We start from the raw sequence: 23,580 nt of genomic DNA, 5'->3' as shown, positions 1-23,580 counted from the left end.
CTTCATCCCCCCTCTCCCCCACCCACCCACCTTCCCCCTCACCTGGTCTCACCTATCACCTCCCAGTGTCTCACTTCATCCCACTCTCCCCCACCCACCTTCCCCCTCACCTGGTCTCACCCATCACCTCCCAGTGTCTCACTTCATCCCCACTCTCCCCCACCCACCCACCTTCCCCCTCACCTGGTCTCACCTATCACCTCCCAGTGTCTCACTTCATCCCCCCTCTCCCCCACCCACCCACCTTCCCTCTCACCCGGTCTCACCTATCACCTCCCAGTGTGTCACTTCATCCCCCTCTCTCCCATCCACCCACCTTCCCCCTCACCTGATCTCACCCATCACCTCCCAGTGTCTCACTTCTTCCCCCCTCTCCCCCAACAACCCACCGTCCCCCTCACCTGGTCTCACCTATCACCTCCCAGTGTCTCACTTCATCCCCCCCCTCCCCCACCCACCCACTTTCCCCCTCACCTGGTCTCACCTATCACCTCCCAGTGTCTCACTTCATCCCCCCTCTCCCCCATCCACCTTCCCCCTCACCTGGTCTCACCTATCACCTCCCAGTGTCTCACTTCATCCCCCCTCTCCCCCACCCACCCACCTTCCCTCTCACCCGGTCTCACCCATCACCTCCCAGTGTCTCACTTCATCCCCCCTCTCCCCCACCCACCTTCCCCCTCACCTGGTCTCACCCATCACCTCCCAGTGTCTCACTTCATCCCCGCTCTCCCCCACCCACCCACCTTCCCCCTCACCTGGTCTCACCCATCACCTCCCAGTGTCTCACTTCATCCCTCCCTCTCCCCCACCCACCCACCTTCCCCCACACCTGGTCTCACCTATCACCTGCCAGTGTCTCACTTCATCCCCCCCTCTCCCCCACCCACCCACCTTCCCCCTCACCTGGTCTCACCGATCACCTCCCAGTGTCTCACTTCATCCCCCCTCTCCCCCACCCACCCACCTTCCCACTCACCTGGTCTCACCCATCACCTCCCAGTGTCTCACTTCATCCCCCTCCCCCACACCCACCCACCTTCCCACTCACCTGGTCTCACCCATCACCTCCCAGTGTCTCACTTCATCCCCCCCTCTCCCCCACCCACCCACCTTCCCCCTCACCTGGTCTCACCCATCACCTCCCAGTGTCTCACTTCATCCCCCCTCTCCCCCACCCACCCACCTTCCCCCTCACCTGGTCTCACCCATCACCTCCCAGTGTCTCACTTCATCCCCCTCTCCCCCACCCACCCACCTTCCCCCTCACCTGGTCTCATCCATCACCTCCCAGTGTCTCACTTCATCCCACTCTCCCCCACCCACCCACCTTCCCCTCACCTGGTCTCACCCATCACCTCCCAGTGTCTCACTTCATCCCCCCTCTCCCCCACCCACCCACCTTCCCCCTCACCTGGTCTCACCCATCACCTCCCAGTGTCTCACTTCATCCCCCCTCTCCCCCACCCACCCACCTTCCCCTCACCTGGTCTCACCCATCACCTCCCAGTGTCTCACTTCATCCCCCCTCTCCCCCACCCACCCACCTTCCCCCTCACCTGGTCTCACCTATCACCTCCCAGTGTCTCACTTCATCCCCCCTCCCCCACCCTCACACCCACCTTCCCCCTCACCTGGTCTCACCTATTACCTCCCAGTGTCTCACTTCATCCCCCTCCCCCACCCACCCACCTTCCCCCTCACCTGGTCTCACCTATCACCTCCCAGTGTCTCACTTCATCCCCCTCCCCCACCCACCCACCTTCCCCCTCACCTGGTCTCACCTATCACCTCCCAGTGTCTCCATCCCCCCTCTCCTCCAGCCACCCACCTTCCCCCTCACCTGGTCTCACTTATCACCTGCCAGTGTCTCACTTCATCCCCCCCTCTCCCCCACCCACCCACCTTCCCCTCACCTGGTCTCACCGATCACCTCCCAGTGTCTCACTTCATCCCCCCTCTCCCCCACCCACCCACCTTCCCACTCACCTGGTCTCACCCATCACCTCCCAGTGTCTCACTTCATCCCCCCTCTCCCCCACCCACCCGCCTTCCCCCTCACCTGGTCTCACCTATCACCTCCCAGTGTCTCACTTCATCCCCCCTCTCCCCCACCCACCCACCTTCCCCCTCACCTGGTCTCACCCATCACCTCCCAGTGTCTCACTTCATCCCCCCTCTCCCCCACCCACCCACCTTCCCCCTCACCTGGTCTCACCCATCAACTCCCAGTGTCTCACTTCATCCCCCTCTCCCCCACCCACCCACCTTCCCCCTCACCTGGTCTCACCTATCACCTCCCAGTGTCTCACTTCATCCCCCCTCTCCCCCACCCACCCACCTTCCCCCTCACCTGGTCTCACCCATCACCTCCCAGTGTCTCACTTCATCCCCCCCTCTCCCCCACCCACCCACCTTCCCCCTCACTTGGTCTCACCTATCACCTCCTAGTGTCTCACTTCATCCCTCCTCTCCCCCACCCACCTTCCCCTTCACCCGGTCTCACCTATTACCTCCCAGTGTCTCAGTTCATCCTCCCTCTCCCCCACCCACCCACCTGGTCTCACCCATCACCTCCCAGTGTCTCACTTCATCCCCCTCTCCCCCACCCACCCACCTTCCCCCTCACCTGGTCTCAGCTGTCACCTCCCAGTGTCTCACTTCATCCCCCCTCTCCCCCACCCACCCACCTTCCCCCTCACCCGGTCTCACCTATCACCTCCCAGTGTCTCACTTCATCCCCCTCACCCACACCCACCCACCTTCCCCCTCACCTGCCAGTTTGTACTCCTCCCACTTTCCCCCTCCCCCTTCTTCCCCCTTTCTCTACACTCCCGATGAAGGGTCACAGCCTGAAACTTTGGCTGTTCTGTCTCCTCCACAGATACTGCCTGACCTGCCGAGTTTTTCCAGCATTCTGTGTGTGTTGCTGGACATGTAATCATTAAGTTAATACAGCAAGCTGGGGAGAGGGAGAGAGTCTCCCTCTGCTGCAGACACAAAGGGATATGGGATTACCGGCACATAATTCACTGAAAGTGGTGTCAGAGCTGGATGGGGTCGTAAAGAAAGCTATCTGAATTGATTCACTCTGAACTTGCCTCCGCACATGAGGAGGCTGAGCGGAACGGTACGCGACAACGGTAATAGGCTGTTGTCAGTTTTTTGTTTTACCTGATCGGCCTGCTCCGGGACCAGCTGGTTGTACACAGACTCGATGATGCTTCGCCTGGAAGAGCAGGAAGCGAAGGGTTAAATCCAGAAGGGGACAGCGCAAGATTTAACAGGGCTGAGCACTGCCTGCCATCCCCCCCCCCCCCCCCCACCCAACCTTCAAATGTCTTCGGGCACTTAAACACTCCAGCCTCCCCTCCAGAACACTGCTTCAGTAAAGGAGCCGGTGTAATCAAAGGCCCCCCACCCACCACCCCCGTCAGGCAGAAGACGCAAAAGCCCGAAAGCTCGTCCCACCGGGCTCGAGGACAGCTTCTACCCAGACGCGATCGGACTCCCGTCCCCACAATCCACCTCGTCGCGGCCCCTGCGCCCTATCGTCTCCCTGAAGCCCACTTCCTCTGTAACTGTAACGCCCCAGTCTGACCGCTCGACCCTGTTCTACCTCAGCGCACTGTGTACCGATCCGATCCGTATGGGCTGCGGACGGACAAGCCCCTCACGGTGTCTGTGACAGGGTAAAGCAACACCCTTGAAGGTGTGCCGACTGGTTCCATCACATCACGTTGGGACGTCCTTTCCAACGTGCGGGGAGGGGGCGAGAAGCCTCAGGCCAGTATGTCCCTCTCCATCCTCCCCAGGAGGGGCAGCCTCGAGAAGTCGACATCCACCACAGATCCCTGCCACGCAGGCCATGCCATCGTCTCACAGTCCCATCGGGCAGCGGGTACAGGGGCCTCAAGTCCCACACCACCAGGTTCACTTCCCTTCAACCGCTTGGCTTTGCACAAGCCCCCGCCCCCCCGCAGATCAGCCTCCTGCACGACCGGGGACGTGTCTTACCCTCTGAGGGACACTAACCCGGGAGGAACTGCTGCCCGCGGGGTGACCGGCCTTTCTCTGCACCTCTGCCCAGGACTCGGGGGCAACGCAACGTCGTGGGGGGCCCAACAGCAGCAGAGGTAGGGAGATTGGGAGTGAGGGGCCAAGGGGAATGAGGGTGAGGGAGGGGGACAGGGCTGGGAGGAGTGCGAGAGGGGCAGACGAGGGTCGGGGAGGGGTAAAGAGGGTGGGGGGGTCAAGGCACTTGCTTACTTGCTGGTGAGCCCCCCTCCCGGGGGCAGGTTGGAAATATTCTCCATGAGCATGGTGTGCATCACGTCCAGCATTCCCGGCGGCCCCTCCGGCCCAGCGTTGGTCACCAGCTCTGCGGGGAGGGGAAGAGAGAACAGGAGAGAGTACTCGGGAGGCACGTCACGCCACAGGGAATCCCGCGCACCCCTCATCGATCCCCCCCCCCCACCCCTGTCAGACCACGGGAGCCACAATCTGACCTCCCGGGATTGTCACAGTCCACACGTAGACCGGTGAGACGCCACGGCGATGCCAGACTATAAAGGCAGGCCCGCGGGAATTCAGAATAATCCCTCCGCGAGGGCGGTGGGGCTGGGGAGAGCCACCTGGCCCATCGTTCTGGGACAGGGGTGGGGCCTCTTGGCCAGCACGGCTCGATGGGCCGAACGTCCAGCTTCCCTGCTCCGAGACGGTGACGGCCCCTCCCAGGCTTCACCGCAGCCCCCAGCTGGGGGGGTCCACACGAACAGGCCCACCAACGCCCTTTCTCACCACCTCAGATTCCATTCCTCACCCTCAACCCAGCGGCGATGTAATAACCCAGCGAAATGCACACGGTGTCGGGCTGTGGGAAGCAACCGGGGAAGGGGCGATGGGTGGGGGGAGGGGGGATCAGAGAGAGAGAGAGGAGCAAGGGGGGAGGGGGCAGGAGGGGGAAGGGGGATCAGAGAGAGTGAGAGGAGCAGAGGGGGAGGGGGCAGAGGTGAGAGGAGGGGGAAGGGGGGGATCAGAGAGAGTGAGAGGAGCAGAGAGGGGAGGGGGCAGAGGTGAGAGGAGGGGGAAGGGGGGATCAGAGAGAGTGAGAGGAGAGAGGGGAGGGGGCAGAGGTGAGAGGAGGGGGAAGAGGGGGGATCAGAGAGAGTGAGAGGAGCAGAGGGGGAGGGGGGGCAGAGGTGAGAGGAGGGGGAAGGGGGATCAGAGAGAGTGAGAGGAGCAGAGGGGGAGGGGGCAGAGGTGAGAGGAGGGGGAAAGGGGGGGATCAGAGAGAGTGAGAGGAGCAGAGGGGGGAGGGGGCAGAGTGAGAGGAGGGGGAGGGGGCAGAGGCAAGAGGAGGGGGAAGGGGATCAGAGAGAGTGAGAGGAGCAGAGGGGGAGGGGGCAGAGGCGAGAGGAGGGGGGAGGGGGCAGAGGCGAGAGGAGGGGGGAGGGGCAGAGGCGAGAGGAGGGGGAAGGGGGGATCAGAGAGAGTGAGAGGGCAGAGGGGAGGGGCAGAGGTGAGAGGAGGGAAGGGGGATCAGAGAGAGTGAGAGGAGCAGAGGGGAGGGGGCAGAGGCGAGAGGAGGGGGAGGGGCAGAGGCGAGAGGAGGGGGGAGGGGGCAGAGGCGAGAGGAGGGGGAGGGGCAGAGGCGAGGAGGGGGAGGGGGCAGAGGCGAGAGGAGGGGGAAGGGGCAGAGCGGAGAGGAGGGGGAGGGGCAGAGGCGAGAGGAGGGGGAGGGGCAGAGCGGAGAGGAGGGGGAGGGGCAGAGCGGAGAGGAGGGGAGGGCAGAGCGAGAGGAGGGGAGGGCAGAGCGGAGAGGAGGGGAGGGCAGAGCGGAGAGGAGGGGAGGGCAGAGCGAGAGGAGGGGAGGGGCAGAGCGGAGAGAGGAGGAGGGGGAGGGGCAGAGCGGAGAGGAGGGGGAGGGGCAGAGCGGAGAGGAGGGGGGCAGAGCGGAGGGGGGGCAAAGTGAAGGGGATAGCAGAAGGGGGCAGAGCAGAGCGGGGGAGGGGATAGCGGAAGGGGAGCAGAGCGGGGGGCAGGGGAAACGGGGAATTGCATCGGATGATCAACCCCAGGTTTCTGGTTTCTGAGAGACAGCAGCTTGAAAATCTACACCATCCTCTCGCTGGTCCGGGGTCCCGAGGCCAACGGGCACATCTAAACCCACCATTGTCGAGTACCGGGGGGTGAACAGGACAGGACGTCGGGGGAGGGAGGGGGTGTAGAGGGGCCCAGGGGCCTGAGTTCCTGACCTTTGACCCGGGCCTCCAGGGTAGGCGTCCAGCTCGGCTTCCCTCCGCTTGGCCTCCTCCGAGGGTCTGGGTGCATTTTCGAAGCAGACCAGCTCGATGCTCATGTTATCTCGGCTGCCCTGAGGAAAACGAAGCCAAGGCCTGATCAGTCCCCTCTCTCCACAAACCCCCACCACAATGCCCCCTAGCGCCAGGGACGGACAGCGACGGGCTGCCTCAGCTACCGGCGGGGGTTTCCCCAGCATCGCTCAGGATCTATCCTGGGCCAATTAGGATTTGAGGGGATCCGGACTGCCACGAAATCCTGCACGGAGCGTTCTGGGGCAGAGGGGCCACGGCACCCGAAGAAGCTGCAGCCAGCTCCATCAAGGGCACGGGTCTCCCCAGAACCAAGGGCACCCCCGAAAGGAGGCAGTGCCCACACCACCCCAGGACTTGCCCCCTTCTCATTAAGGGATTCCCACAAGAAGTCGCGGAGACGACCCGGTCCGTCACAGGTAAAGCCCACCCAACTTCTGAGCACAGATACATTAAACGTTGTCATGGGAAAGCAGCGTCCATCATCAGGACTCCCCCAGCACCCAGGCCGTGCTCTCTTCTCTCTGCTGCCATCAGGAAGGAGGTACAGGAGCCTCAGGACTCGCACCACCAGGTTCAGGAACAGTTATTACCCCTCAACCATCAGGTCCCACACCACCAGGTTCAGGAACAGTTATTACCCCTCAACCATCAGGCCCACACCACCAGGTTCAGGAACAGTTACTACCCCTCAACCGTCAAGTAGAAGGTACAGGAGCCTCAGGACTCACACAACCAGGTTCAGGAACAGTTATTACCCCTCAACCATCAGGTAGAAGGGACAGGAGCCTCAGGACTCGCACCATCAGGTTCAGGAACAGTTATTACCCCTCAACCATCAGGTAGAAGGTACAGGAGCCTCAGGACTCACACCACCAGGTTCAGGAACAGTTACTACCCCTCAACCATCAGGTAGAAGGGACAGGAGCCTCAGGACTCACACCACCAGGTTCAGGAACAGTTATTACCCCTCAACCATCAGGTAGAAGGGACAGGAGCCTCAGGACTCGCACCACCAGGTTCAGGAACAGTTATTACCCCTCAACCATCAGGTAGAAGGTACAGGAGCCTCAGGACTCACACCACCAGGTTCAGGAACAGTTACTACCCCTCAACCATCAGGTAGAAGGTACAGGAGCCTCAGGACCCGCACCACCAAGTTCAGGAACAGTTATCACCCCTCAACCATCAGGCCCACACTACCAGGTTCAGGAACAGTTATTACCCCTCAACCATCAGGTCCCACACCACCAGGTTCAGGAACAGTTATTACCCCTCAACCATCAGACTCCTGAACCAGAGAGGGTAACTCCACTCACCCCAACACTGAACTGTTCCCACAACCTATGAACTCACTGACAAGGACTCTTCGTCTCATGTCCTCGATATTTATTGCCTATTTATTCATGGTTATTATTTGTATCTGCAGTTTGTTCTCTTTGCCACCCAAGCTGGGCTGTCTTTCATCAATCCTGTTACTGTTCTATAGATTTGTTGAGTATGCCCGCAGGAAGATGAATCTACACGCACTCTGATAACTTCGAGCTTGAACCACCATTAGGGAGGAGGTACTGGAGTCTGGAGACACACACTCAGCGATTCAGGAACAGCTTCTTCCCCTCTGCCATCAGGGAGGGGGTACAGGAGCCTGAAGACACACACTCAGTGATTCAGGAACAGCTTCTTCCCCTCTGCCATCAGGGAGGGGATACAGGAGCCTGAAGACACACACTCAGTGATTCAGGAACAGCTTCTTCCCCTCTGCCATCAGGGAGGAGGTACAGGAGTCTGAAGACACACACTCAGTGATTCAGGAACAGCTTCTTCTCCTCTGCCATCAGGGAGGGGGTACAGGAGCCTGAAGACACACACTCAGTGATTCAGGAACAGCTTCTTCCCCTCTGCCATCAGGGAGGAGGTACAGGAGTCTGAAGACACACACTCAACGATTCAGGAACAGCTTCTTCCCCTCTGCCATCAGGGAGGAGGTACAGGAGCCTGAAGACACACACTCAGTGATTCAGGAACAGCTTCTTCCCCTCTGCCATCAGGGAGGAGGTACAGGAGTCTGAAGACACACACTCAGTGATTCAGGAACAGCTTCTTCCCCTCTGCCATCAGGGAGGGGGTACAGGAGCCTGAAGACACACACTCAGTGATTCAGGAACAGCTTCTTCCCCTCTGCCATCAGGGAGGAGGTACAGGAGTCTGAAGACACACACTCAGTGATTCAGGAACAGCTTCTTCCCCTCTGCCATCAGGGAGGGGGTACAGGAGTCTGAAGACACACACTCAACGATTCAGGAACAGCTTCTTCCCCTCTGCCATCAGGGAGGAGGTACAGGAGCCTGAAGACACACACTCAACGATTCAGGAACAGCTTCTTCCCCTCTGCCATCAGGGAGGGGGTACAGGTGTCTGAAGACACACACTCAGCGATTCAGGAACAGCTTCTTCCCCTCTGCCATCAGGGAGGGGGTACTGGTGTCTGAAGACACACACTCAGCGATTCAGGAACAGCTTCTTCCCCTCTGCCATCAGGGAGGGGGTACAGGAGCCTGAAGACACACACTCAGCGATTCAGGAACAGCTTCTTCCCCTCTGCCATCAGGGAGGAGGTACAGGAGCCTGAAGACACACACACTCAGCGATTCAGGAACAGCTTCTTCCCCTCTGCCATCAGGGAGGAGGTACAGGAGCCTGAAGACACACACTCAACGATTCAGGAACAGCTTCTTCCCCTCTGCCATCAGGGAGGAGGTACAGGAGCCTGAAGACACACACACTCAGCGATTCAGGAACAGCTTCTTCCCCTCTGCCATCAGGGAGGAGGTACAGGAGTCTGAAGACACACACTCAACGATTCAGGAACAGCTTCTTCCCCTCTGCCATCAGGGAGGAGGTACAGGAGCCTGAAGACACACACTCAACGATTCAGGAACAGCTTCTTCCCCTCTGCCATCAGGGAGGGGGTACAGGAGTCTGAAGACACACACTCAACGATTCAGGAACAGCTTCTTCCCCTCTGCCATCAGGGAGGGGGTACAGGTGTCTGAAGACACACACTCAGCGATTCAGGAACAGCTTCTTCCCCTCTGCCATCAGGGAGGGGGTACAGGTGTCTGAAGACACACACTCAGCGATTCAGGAACAGCTTCTTCCCCTCTGCCATCAGGGAGGGGGTACAGGAGCCTGAAGACACACACTCAGCGATTCAGGAACAGCTTCTTCCCCTCTGCCATCAGGGAGGAGGTACAGGAGCCTGAAGACACACACACTCAGCGATTCAGGAACAGCTTCTTCCCCTCTGCCATCAGGGAGGAGGTACAGGTGTCTGAAGACACACACTCAACGATTCAGGAACAGCTTCTTCCCCTCTGCCATCAGGGAGGAGGTACAGGAGCCTGAAGACACACACACTCAGCGATTCAGGCACAGCTTCTTCCCCTCTGCCATCAGGGAGGAGGTACAGGAGTCTGAAGACACACACTCAACGATTCAGGAACAGCTTCTTCCCCTCTGCCATCAGGGAGGAGGTACAGGAGCCTGAAGACACACACTCAGTGATTCAGGAACAGCTTCTTCCCCTCTGCCATCAGGGAGGGGGTGCAGGAGCCTGAAGACACACACTCAACGATTCAGGAACAGCTTCTTCCCCTCTGCCATCAGGGAGGAGGTACAGGAGCCTGAAGACCCACACTCAACGATTCAGGAACAGCTTCTTCCCCTCTGCCATCAGGGAGGAGGTACAGGAGCCTGAAGACACACACTCAACGATTCAGGAACAGCTTCTTCCCCTCTGCCATCAGGGAGGAGGTACAGGAGCCTGAAGACCCACACTCAACGATTCAGGAACAGCTTCTTCCCCTCTGCCATCAGGGAGGAGGTACAGGTGTCTGAAGACACACACTCAATGTTTCCAAAACGGCTCCTACCGCCGGATTTCTGTACGGGCACTGAACCCATGCCACTATCTCACTGTTTGGGCTCTGCGGCAATAACTTAGGGCACATTGCACCGTAGTGCTGTTGCAAAGCAACGAGTCTCACAAGCTGGCGTACCGTGCACGAGTCTGCGGCACCAACTTGTGTCCAGGGAGCCCGAGACAAAGGGCTGCCACAGTAAAAACGCAAATTTCACGACACTTGTGAGTGATGATAAACCTGATTCTGATCTGGGTCTCTACTGCGGACTGAGAGTGGGAAGGGGGCAGGGAGAGGGGAATCATGGTCGGGGAGCGGGGAGGGAGCAGGAAGCACCAGAGAGACATTCTGTAATGATCAATAAACCGATTGTTCAGAATCAAATGACCTTGCCCGGTGTCTCATGGCTGGGTGTGTCTGCACCCGCCCCTGGCACTCCTTCTCTCCCCACAGCGCTCCACCCCCACCACTCCCAATATCCTTTGTTCCCGCCAGATTTACATCCTCGCTCTCTGCTCCACGTCGACAAATTCAGGGCTGTGCAAAAGTCTTCGGCACCCCAGCTATACGGACGTGCCTGACGTCAGTGATGATTAACCTAATTCTGGTCAACGCACACAGAAAACTGGAGGACCTCAGCCAGTCGGGGGGCACCCACAGAGAGGAATAAACAGCCGGAGGCCGGGACCCTGCTCCAGGACCTCCGATACCGATCTGTTTGTTCACTGCGGCAATGCCGCGCAAAGGCAAAACTTTCACTACAGAATAGTGAAGTATGAAAGCAGAATCATGAGGCTTCCTTTGGAGTATTGTGTGCAGTCTGGGTCGCCAACCTGCAGGAAAGATGTCAACAAGTTTGAAAGAGTACAGAGATATGGTCTGCCTCAGGAATTGCTGCTGCAGTTCTACACTGCAGTCATTGAGTCTGTCCTGTGCACCTCCATCACTGTGTGGTTTGGAGCCGCCACCAAGCAGGATAGAACCAGACTACAGCGCACAGTGAGGACTGCCGAGCGCATCATTGGAGCCTCCCTGCCCTCTATTGTGGACCTGTACTCTTCCAGGTTGAAGAAGAGGGCGGGGAACATCATAAAGGGCTCCTTCCATCCTGCGCACGGACTGTTTGAACTCCTTCTGTCTGGTAGGCGCTTCAGATCCCTCCAGACTAAGACTAATAGGTACTGGAGAAGTTTTTTCCCTACTGCGGTCACTTTGCTGAACAGTTAACTGCCGGTTAACTGTCGGCTAACTATTACTTGGATTGCACTACCTGTATGTGTAATCTATATTTTCATTTATATTTATCATTATTATTGTTATGAGCAGAGAGACAACATCTGCCGGAAGTAAATTCCTTGTATGTGCACAGGTACTTCGAGATTAAAGTCTGATTCTGATTCTGAGAGAATTTACAAGGAAGCTGCCGGGTCTGGAGGACCCGAGTTACAGGGAAAGATCGAATAGGTGCGGACTTTATTCCCTGGAATGTAAAAGACAGAGGAGATTTGATAGAGGAAGACAAAATTATGAGGGGCATAGATGGGGTAAATGCAAGCAGGCCATTTCCACTGAGGTTGGGTGGGATGACAACTAGAGGTCACGGGTTAAGGGTGAAAGGTGAGAAGTTTAAGGGGGATTAAGAGGGGAAACTTCTTCACTCAGAGGATGGGGAGAGTGTGGAACTCAAGGGCTGCATGTGAGCTTCGATTTCAATGTTTGGATGGGTCCAGGGACGGCAGGGCTGCGGTCCTGGTGCTGGTCGATGGGAGTAGGCAGGTGAAATGGTTCAGCACAGATTAGATGGGCTGAAGGGCAGGCAGGGCCTGTTTCTGTGCTGTACTTTTCTCTGACCATTCAGAACTCTGAAGGGAGTTGCCAGAGCATGACACAAAATGCTGGAGGAACTCAGCAGGCCAGGAAGAACCTTTGGAAATGAATGAACAGTCAACGTTTCGGGCCAAGACCCTTCGTCAGGGCTGGAAAGGAAGGGGGGAAAGATGCTGGAATACGGAGGCAGGGGGGGAGGAAAGCTGGAAGGTGATAGGTGGAGTCAGGTGGGTTTGGGAGAGGATGAAGCAAGAAGCTGGGAGGTGATAGGTGGAGTCAGGTGGGTTTGGGAGGGGATGAAGCAAGAAGCTGGGAGGTGATAGGTGGAGTCAGGTGGGTTTGGGAGAGGATGAAGCAAGAAGCTGGGAGGTGATAGGTGGAGTCAGGTGGGTTTGGGAGGGGATGAAGCAAGAAGCTGGGAGGTGATAGGTGGAGTCAGGTGGGTTTGGGAGAGGGGATGAAGCAAGAAGCTGGGAGGTGATAGGTGGAGTCAGGTGGGTTTGGGAGGGGATGAAGCAAGAAGTTGGGAGGTGATAGGTGGAGTCAGGTGGGTTCAGGAGAGGATGAAGCAAGAAGCTGGGAGGTGATAGGTGGAGTCAGGTGGGTTTGGGAGAGGGGATGAAGCAAGAAGCTGGGAGGTGATAGGTGGAGTCAGGTGGGTTTGGGAGGGGATGAAGCAAGAAGCTGGGAGGTGATAGGTGGAGTCAGGTGGGTTTGGGAGGGGATGAAACAAGAAGTTGGGAGGTGATAGGTGGAGTCAGGTGGGTTCAGGAGAGGATGAAGCAAGAAGTTGGGAGGTGATAGGTGGAGTCAGGTGGGTCTGGGAGGGGATGAAGCAAGAAGTTGGGAGGTGATAGGTGGAGTCAGGTGGGTTTGGGAGGGGATGAAGCAAGAAGGTGGGAGGTGATAGGTGGAGTCAGGTGTGTTTGGGAGAGGATGAAGCAAGAAGCTGGGAGGTGATAGGTGGAGTCAGGTGGGTTTGGGAGGGGATGAAGCAAGAAGCTGGGAGGTGACAGGTGGAGTCAGGTGGGTTTGGGAGGGGATGAAGCAAGAAGCTGGGAGGTGATAGGTGGAGTCAGGTGGGTTTGGGAGGGGATGAAGCAAGAAGCTGGGAGGTGATAGGTGGAGTCAGGTGGGTTTGGGAGAGGGGATGAAGCAAGAAGCTGGGAGGTGATAGGTGGAGTCAGGTGGGTTTGGGAGGGGATGAAGCAAGAAGCTGGGAGGTGATAGGTGGAGTCAGGTGGGTTTGGGAGAGGATGAAGCAAGAAGCTGGGAGGTGATAGGTGGAGTCAGGTGGGTTTGGGAGGGGGGGATGAAGCAAGAAGCTGGGAGGTGATAGGTGGAGTCAGGTGGGTTTGGGAGAGGATGAAGCAAGAAGCTGGGAGGTGATAGGTGGAGTCAGGTGGGTTTGGGAGGGGGGATGAAGCAAGAAGCTGGGAGGTGATAGGTGGAGTCAGATGGGTTTGGGAGAGGATGAAGCAAGAAGCTGGGAGATAGGTGGAAGAGGTAAAGAGCTGAAGAAGGAAGGATCTGATAGGAGGGGAGAGTGGACTGTGGGAGAAAGGGAAGGAGGAGGGGCACCAGAGGAAGTTGATTGGCCGGTGAGGGGAAGAGGTGGGAAAACAGAGCGCACAGAGATTCTGGACAAACCCCTCGACCCGACTCGAATTAGTGAGCAAGTCTCATGAGTGTAGGAAATGAGTAAACAGTTGATGCTTCGGGCCGCAGGTAGCCAATTATTTCAACATTTTGTGGGTGTTGCTCAACCTGCAGAACTTGTGGTGTTCAGAACGTCACGTTCAAGCAGGACGCGCTGCGGAGGTTTTCGTCAGACCACACTCGAGACTCTGAGACCTTTTATCTGAGAACCGATGGGTAGGCCTTGGAGACTGTCCAGAGAATGAGCCCGGGAATGAAACAGTTAACACGCTTCGGTGGATCTCGGCCTTCACTCACTGGAGATTAGAGAATTCTCACTGAAACCTATCAAGTAGTGAAGTAGTCCAGGACCAGAGAACACAGATAGAGTGGATGTGGAGAGGATGTTTCCTATAGTGGGGGAGTCTAGGACCAGAGGGCACAGATAGAGTGGATGTGGAGAGGATGTTTCCTATAGTGGGGGAGTCTAGGGCCAGAGGACACAGATAGAGTGGATGTGGAGAGGATGTTTCCTATAGTGGGGGAGTCCAGGACCAGAGAACACAGATAGAGTGGATGTGGAGAGGATGTATCCTATAGTGGGGGAGTCTAGGACCAGAGGACACAGATAGAGTGGATGTGGAGAGGATGTTTCCTATAGTGGGGGAGTCTAGGACCAGAGGACACAGATAGAGTGGATGTGGGGAGGATGTTTCCTATAGTCGGGGAGTCTAGGACCAGAGGACACAGATAGAGTGGATGTGGAGAGGATGTTTCCTATAGTCAGGGAGTCTAGGACCAGAGGACACAGATAGAGTGGATGTGGGGAGGATGTTTCCTATAGTCGGGGAGTCTAGGACCAGAGGACACAGATAGAGTGGATGTGGAGAGGATGTTTCCTATAGTGGGGGAGTCTAGGACCAGAGGACACAGATAGAGTGGATGTGGAGAGGATGTTTCCTATAGTGGGGGAGTCTAGGACCAGAGGACACAGATAGAGTGGATGTGGAGAGGATGTTTCCTATAGTGGGGGAGTCTAGGACCAGAGGACACAGATAGAGTGGGTGTGGAGAGGATGTTTCCTATAGTGGGGGAGTCTAGGACAAGAGTGTAGGACCACAGATAGGATGTAGGAGATGAGGGGTGAACTAATAGAGGTGTATAGAACCATGAGGGACACAGATTGGGTGTAGGAGACCCAGGGGTGACCTTACAGAGGTGTGTAGATTCATGAGGGACACGGATAGGGTGTAGGAGACCCAGGGGTGACCTTACAGAGGTGTGTAGATTCATGAGGGACACGGATAGGGTGTAGGAGGTGAGGGGTGATGTTATAGAGGTGTGTAGAACTATGAGGGACACAGATTGTGTGTAGGACACTCGGGTGAACGTACAGAGGTGTATACAACCATGAGGGACACAGATAGGGTGTAGGAGACTGAGGGGTGACCTTATAGAGGTGTATAGAACCATGAGGGACACAGATAGGGTGTATGAGATGAGGGGTGACCTTATAGAGGTGTGTCAAACCATGTGGGACACAGATAGGGTGTAGGAGACTGAGGGGTGAGCTTACAGAGTGTGTAGAACTATGAGGGACACAGCTAGGTTGTAGGAGATGAGGGGTGACCTTATAGAGGTGTGTAGTACCAAGAGGGACACAGAGAGGGTGTAGGAGATTGAGGGCTGAGCTTATAGAGGTGTGTACAACCATGAGGGTCACAGATAGGGTGTAGGAGACTGAGGGCTGAGCTTATAGAGGTGTGTAGAACCATGAGGGACACGGATAGGGTGTAGGAGACTGAGGGGTGACATTATGGAGGTGTGTAGAACCATGAGGGACACAGATAGGGTGTAGGAGACAGAGTGGTGAGCTTATAGAGGTGTGTAGAACCATGAGGGTTACAGATAGGGTGTAGGAGATGATGGGTGATCTTACAGAGGTGTGTAGAACGATGAGGAACACAGATAGTGTGTAGTAGACTGAGGGATGACCTTATAGAGGTTTGCAGAACCATGAGGGACAGAAATAGGGTGCAGGAGTCTGAGGTGTGAGCTTATAGAGGTGTGTAAAACCATGAGGGACACAGATAGTGTGTAGTAGACTGAGGTGTGAGCTTATAGATGTGTGTAGAACCATGAGGGACACAGATAGTGTGTAGGACGGGGGTCGGCAACCTGCGGCTCCCGAGCCATTTGTGGCTCTTTCACCTCTGTGCTGCGGCTCCCTGTGGCTTTGGGAAATAATTGGTCAGTATTTAATTAAAATGTATTTTATGTTAGTTTGTTAGCTTTTGAAATGTAATTCTAAATTTGAAGATTATGGTGATCTTGTACAATCTAAGTGTGGCGACACATTTCCTGGCACATCCGAAACGGCTCACAATTAGCCAGCATTCCGGCTAAGGGAGATAGCCTACGGGGGTTTGTGAGTACGCGTCTTTTGCAGCATCTGCGTCCATGGGGGCTGGGTTGAGGGAGGCTTAAAAGCAAGGCTGTTTAGTTCGAATAAAGTTATTCGACTGCAGTTTACTGACTGCGTGAGCACACCGCTACAACGTGTTTTTATCGCTATTAATATACGTCACCACTGCCAATACCTGACACCCGTCAGTGCGCGATTTCTTTAATTTTTCGATCCAAGGTAAGCCAACTATGGAGAATTCTAAAAAAAAGAAAAGTGACTGAAGAAAACAGAACGTTTAATGATACGTGGACAGATTCATTTGCTTTCACTGTTGACGAGACTGGTTTACCGGTATGCTTAATATGCAATGAGAAACTAGCAAACAACAAAAAGTCAAATGTCGCAAGGCATTTCCAGAATAAACACGCAGCCTTTGCTCAAAAATATCCGGATGGAGATGAGAGAAAAAAAGCCGTTTCGGAACTGATGCGGAAGGTTGATCTGAGCAAAAATCATTTCAAGCAATGGATGAAGTCTGGAAAATCAACGACATACGCTAGTTATATTGCCGCTCAGGAAATAGTCAGGCACGGGAAGCAGTTTACAGATGGTGAATATATAAAAGAATCTTTCATTAAGATTTCAGAACATCTATTCACGGACTTTAAAAACAAGAGTGAAATTGTGCAGAAAATCAGGGATTTGCCCCTCTCTGCAAAGACTGTCAAAGACAGAACCATAAAAATGGCAGAAGACATCACAAGACAGCAAATTAAAGACATCAATTCAGCTGTGGCCTACTCGATTGCCTGTGACGAGTCTAAAGACAAAGGTGATATTGAACAAATAGCGTTGTTCTGCCGGTATGTAAACTCTGCCGGGCCACAGGAAGAACTGATTGAGTTGATACCTCTAAAAGACCAAACACGGGGGGAGGACATCTGTGAGGCTGTCTTGAATTGTTTAAGAGCCAAAGGAATAAAGACCACCCATCTGGTGTCAGTAGCTACTGATGGGGCACCGAATATGACGGGAACGCACAAGGGATTTGTGGCTTTACTGCAGAAGTCGCTGGACAGAAAGCTGCTGACTTTTCACTGCATCTTGCATCAAGAGGCACTGTGCGCTCAAACATTTCCTCCGGAATGCACAGAAGTAATGGATGTTGTCATTCAGATTGTCAATAAAATAATGGCAAAAAGTTTAAATCACCGTCAATTCCGTTTGTTACTGGACGAGCTGGAAAGCGCATATTCTGATCTCCTGCTGCACAACAAAGTCCGGTGGCTGTCCAAAGGGGAGGTGCTGAAACGCTTTGTCGCGTGTCTGGAAGAAGTGAAAACTTTCCTGGGCAGCAAAGGGCTCAACTTTCCTGAGCTGGAACAGCCAGAGTGGCTGGAAAAGCTACACTTCATGGTAGACATGACAGCGCACCTGAACACGCTGAACACAGATCTTCAACGGGGTAAGGACGTACAGCCCTGCACATGTTGGAGGATGTTTTGGCATTCGAGCGCAAGTTGACGTTGCTTGCCAGAGATTTACAGAAAGGCACATTGTCTCACTTCCCCAATTTGAGAGAGTTCAAACAAGGTCACGACATGATAAATTCGGAGTATTTACATTCTGCAATCATCGCAATGCAAACATCGTTTGGGAAACTCTTCTGTGAGTTCAGAGAGGAAAAAAACACATTATCCTTCCCGGTCACTCCCCTAAGCATCGATCCATCCCTACTAAATACGACTGCATTGTCAGGTGTGAGTCAACCTGAACAAGTATGATAAATATTTTAATTGCCTATTATTTTACGTATATTCATATGTTTTCATTGTTCAGTGAAATAGTCCTTTTATTTTTCAGGTTGACAGCTGGCTGACGTTATTTTTGGTTTGCTGCTGGCGGCAAATTTAAGTTTGGCGTTTTTCATAAATACAAGAAGGACTCAAATAGACGTTGAGTATTTTACTTAAAAGTAACCTTCAACCCAACGTCTTTTTTTTCATTTTTTCAAAATGTTTTTGTTGCATGCAGAAATGTAATTTCATTTTCTCTGCAGGAGTTCATCAATTTCATAAATGCAGCACATTATAGTTTGTTTATACATAGCATAAAGGCAAAACAAAACGTTGTATGCAGTGTTATTTCATTTTAAATGTCAAGCGGGTTTTGCGGCCCCCAGTGTTTTCTTTTCTGTGGGAAACGGGTCCAAGTGGCTCTTTCAGTGGTAAAGGTTGCTGACCCCTGGTGTAGGAGATCAGGGATGACCTTATAGAGGTGTGTAGAGCCATGAGGGACACAGATAGTGTGTAGGAGATGAGGGGTGACCTTATAGAGGTGTGTAGTACCATGAGGGACACAGATAGTGTGTAGGAGATGAGGGGTGACCTTATAGAGGTGTGTAGTACCATGAGGGACAAGACAGGGTGTAGGTGACCGAGGGGTGACCTCAGAGAGGTGTCCAGAACCATGAGGGAAACAGATAGGGTGTAGGAGACTGAGGGGTGTCCTTATAGAGGTGGGTAGAACTATGAGGGACACAGATTGTGTGTAGGAGACTGAGGGGTGACCTTATAGAGGTGTGTGGAACCATGAGGGACAAGACAGGGTGTAGGTGACCGAGGGGTGACCTCAGAGAGGTGTTCAGAACCATGAGAGACACAGATAGGGTGTAGGATACTGAGGAGTGACCTTATAGAGGAGTGTGGAACGATGAGGGACACAAATAGTGTGTAGGGGATGAGGGGTGAACTTATAGAGGTGTGTAGATCCATGAGGGACACATTGTGTGTAGGAGACTGAGGGGTGAGCTTACAGAGTGTGTAGAACAATGAGGGACACAGCTAGGGTGTAGGAGATGAGGGGTGACCTTATAGAGGTGTGTAGAACCATGAGGGACACAGATAGGGTGCAGGAGACTGAGGGGTGACCTTATAGAGGTGTGTAGAACCAAGAGGGACACAGATAGGGTGTAGGAGACTGAGGGCTGAGCTTATAGAGGTGTGTAGAACCAAGAGGGACACAGAGAGGGTGTAGGAGATCAGGGGTGACCTTATAGAGGTATGTAGAATGATGAGGGACACAGAATTGGTGTAGGGCGCTGAAGGGTGACCTTATAGAGGTGTGTAGAACCATGAGGGACACAGATAGGGTGTAGAAGATGAGGGGTGACCTTATAGAGGTGTGTCAAACCATGTGGGACACAGATAGGGTGTAGGAGACTGAAGTGTGAGCTTATAATGTGTCTAGAACGATGAGGGTTACAGATAGGGTGTAGGAGACTGAGGGGTGACCTCTTGGAGGTGTGTAGAACTATGAGGGACACAGGTAGGGTGTAGGAGACCCAGGGGTGAACTTACAGAGGTGTGTAGAACTATGAGGTACACAGATAGGGTGTAGGAGACTGAGGGGTGTCCGTATAGAGGTGTATAGAACCATGAGGGACACAGATAGGGTGTAGGAGACTGAGGGGTTAACTTACAGAGGTGTGTAGAACCATGAGAGACACAGATAGGGATGTAGGTGATGAGAGGTGACCTTATAGAGGTGTATAGAACCATGAGGGACACAGATAGGTGTAGGAGATGAGGGGTGAGCTTACAGAGTGTGTAGAACAATGAGGGACACAGCTAGGGTGTAGGAGATGAGGGGTGACCTTATAGAGGTGTGTAGTACCAAGAGGGACACAGATAGGGTGTAGTAGACTGAGGGATGACCTTATAGGGGTTTGCAGAACCATGAGGGACAGAAATAGGGTGCAGGAGACTGAGGTGTGAGCTTATAGAGGTGTGTAAAACCATGAGGGACACAGATAGTGTGTAGTAGACTGAGGTGTGAGCTTATAGAGGTGTGTGGAACCATGAGGGACACAGATAGTGTGTAGGAGATCAGGGATGACCTTATAGAGGTGTGTACAACCATGAGGGACACAGACAGGGTGTAGGAGACTGAGGGGTGACCTTATAGAGGTGTGTAGACCCATGAGGGACACAGACAGGATCTAGGTGACTGAGCGGTGAACTTATAGAGGTGTGTAGAGCCATGAGGGACAAGACAGGGTGTAGGTGACCGAGGGGTGACCTCAGAGAGGTGTTCAGAACCATGAGGGAAACAGATAGGGTGTAGGTGACCGAGGGGTGACCTTATAGAGGTGTGTAGAACTATGAGGGACACAGATTGTGTGTAGGAGACTGAGGGGTGACCTTATAGAGGTGTGTACAACCATGAGGGACACAGATAGGGTGTAGGAGATTGAGGGGTGTCCTTATAGCGGTGTGTACAACCATGAGGGACACAGATAGGGTGTAGGAGACTGAGGGGTGACCTTATAGAGGTGTGTAGAACAATGAGGGACACAGCTAGGGTGTCGGAGATGAGGGGTGACCTTATAGAGGTGTGTAGAACTATGAGGGACACAGATAGGGTGTAGGAGACTGAGGGGTGACCTTATAGCGGTGTGTAGAACCATGAGGGACACAGATAGGGTGTAGGAGACTGAGGTGTGAGGTTATAGATGTGTGTAGAACCATGAGGGACACAGATAGTGTGTAGGACACTCGGGTGAACTTACAGAGGTGTATACAACCATGAGGGACACAGATAGGGTGTAGGAGATGAGGGGTGACCTTATAGAGGTGTGTAGAACCATGAGGGACACAGATAGGGTGTAGGAGACTGAGGTGTGAGCTTATAGAGATGTGTAGAACTATGAGGGACACAGATTGTGTGTTGGACACGGGTGAACTTACAGAGGTGTGTAAAACCATGAGGGACACAGATAGGGTGTAGGAGACTGAGGGGAGACCATATAGAGGTGTTTAGAACCATCAGGGACAGAGATTGGGTGTAGGATACTGAGGGGTGACCGTATAGAGGTGTGTAGACCCATGAGGGACACAGATAGTGTGTAGGAGATGAGGTGTGAGCTTACAGATGTGTGTAGAACCATGAGGGACACAGAGAGGGTGTAGGAGACTGAGGAGTGACATTATATTGGTTTTTAGAACCATGAGGTACACAGATACGGTGTAGTAGACTGAGGGATGACCTTATAGTGGTTTGTAGAACCATGAGACACAGAAATAGGGTGCAGGAGTCTGAGGTGTGAGCTTACAGAGGTGTGTAAAACCATGAGGGACACAGATAGTGTGTAGTAGACTGAGGGGTGACCTTATAGAGGTGTGTATAACCATGTGGGACACAGATAGTGTGTAGGAGACTGAGGGGTGACCTTATAGAGGTGTGTAGAACTATGAGGGACACAGATAGGGTGCAGGGGACTGAGGGCTGAGCTCATAGAGGTTTGTAGAACCATGAGGGACACAGATAGGGTGTAGGAGACTGAGGGGTGACGTTATAGAGGTGTGTAGAACCATGAGGGACACAGATAGTGTGCAGAAGATGAGGGGTGACCTTATAGAGTGTAGAACCAGGAGGGAGACAGATAGGGTGCAGGAGACTGAGGGGTGACCTTATAGAGGTGGGTAGAACAATAAGGGACACAGACAAGTTGTAGGAGACTGAGGGGTGACATAGAGGTGTGTGCAACCATGAGGGAAACATCTAGGGTGTAGGATACTGAGGTGTGAGCTTATAGGGGTGTGTAGAACCATGAGGGACACAGATTGTGTATAGGAGACTGAGGGGTGAACTTACAGAGGTGTGTCAAAACATGTGGGACACAGATAGGGTGTAGGACACTGAGGTGTGAGCTTATAGAGGTGTGTAGAAACAGGAGGGAGACAGATAGGGTGCAGGAGACTGAGGGGTGACCTTATAGAGGTGTGTAGAGCCATGAGGGACAAGACAGGTTGTAGGAGTCCGAGGGGTGACCTCAGAGAGGTGTTCAGAACCATGAGGGACACAGATAGGGTGTAGGATACTGAGGAGTGACCTTATAGAGGTGGGTAGAACAATAAGGGACACAGACAAGTTGTAGGAGACTGAGGGGTGACATTGAGGTGTGTGCAACCATGAGGGAAACATCTAGGGTGTAGGACACTGAGGTGTGAGCTTATAGAGGTGTGTAGAACCATGAGGGACACAGATAGGGTGTAGGAGACTGAGGGGTGACCTTATATTGGTTTGTAGAACCATGAGGTACACAGATAGGGTGCAGGGTACTGAGGGCTGAGCTTATAGAGGTGTATGCAACCATGTGGGACACAGACAGGGTGTAGGAGATGCGGGGTGACATTATGGAGGTGTGTAGAACTATGAGGGACACAGATTGTGTGTAGGAGACTGAGGGGTGAACTTACAGAGGTGTATACAACCATGAGGGACACAGATAGGGTGTAGGAGACTGAGGGGAGACCATATAGAGGTGTTTAGAACCATCAGGGACACAGATTGGGTGTAGGAGACTGAGGGGTGACCGTATAGAGGTTTGTAGAACCATGAGGGACACAGATAGTGTGTAGGGGATGAGGGGTGAACTTATAGAGGTGTGTGGATCCATGAGGGACACATTGTGTGTAGGAGACTGAGGGGTCAGCTTACAGAGTGTGTAGAACAATGAGGGACAAAGCTAGGGTGTAGGAGATGAGGGGTGACCTTATAGAGGTGTGTACAACCATGAGGGACACAGATAGGGTGTAGGAGACTGAGTGGTGACCTTATAGAGGTGTGTAGAACGATGAGGAACACAGATAGTGTGTAGTAGACTGAGGGATGACCTTATAGTGGTTTGTAGAACCATGAGACACAGAAATAGGGTGCAGGAGACTGAGGTGTGAGTTTATATTGGTTTGTAGAACAATGAGGTACACAGATAGGGTGCAGGGTATTGAGGGCTGAGCTTATAGAGGTGTATGCAACCATGTGGGACACAGGCAGGGTGTAGGAGACAGAGGTGTGAGTTTATAGAGGTGTGTAGAACCATGAGGGACACAGATAGGGTGTAGGAGACTGAGGGGTGACCTTATAGAGGTGTGTAGAACCATGAGGGACACAGATAGGGTGTAGAAGATGAGGGGTGACCTTATAGAGGTGTGTCAAACCATGTGGGACACAGATAGGGTGTAGGAGACTGAAGTGTGAGCTTATAATGTGTCTAGAACGATGAGGGTTACAGATAGGGTGTAGGAGACTGAGGGGTGACCTCTTGGAGGTGTGTAGAACCATGAGGGACACAGGTAGGGTGTAGGAGACCCAGGGGTGAACTTACAGAGGTGTGTAGAACAATGAGGTACACAGATAGGGTGTAGGAGACTGAGGGGTGTCCGTATAGAGGTGTATAGAACCATGAGGGACACAGATAGTGTGTAGGAGATGAGGGGTGACCTTATAGAGGTGTGTAGTACCATGAGGGACACAGATAGTGTGTAGGAGATGAGGGGTGACCTTATAGAGGTGTGTAGTACCAAGAGGGACACAGATAGGGTGTAGGAGACTGAGGGGTGACATTATATTGGTTTGTAGAACCATGAGGTACACAGATACGGTGTAG

General features: G+C 53.8%; 1 pseudogene; it reads right to left on the bottom strand.

Annotated features, from left to right (window-relative positions):
- Positions 1–23,580, bottom strand: part of LOC132384079 (protein phosphatase 1B-like) — a 67,910-nt pseudogene that overhangs the window by 2,192 nt on the left and 42,138 nt on the right.

Source organism: Hypanus sabinus, chromosome 31, assembly GCF_030144855.1.
Source record: "Hypanus sabinus isolate sHypSab1 chromosome 31, sHypSab1.hap1, whole genome shotgun sequence".
Taxonomy (NCBI): Eukaryota; Metazoa; Chordata; class Chondrichthyes; order Myliobatiformes; family Dasyatidae; genus Hypanus; species Hypanus sabinus.
This window is presented reverse-complemented; position numbering and strand designations above follow the sequence as displayed.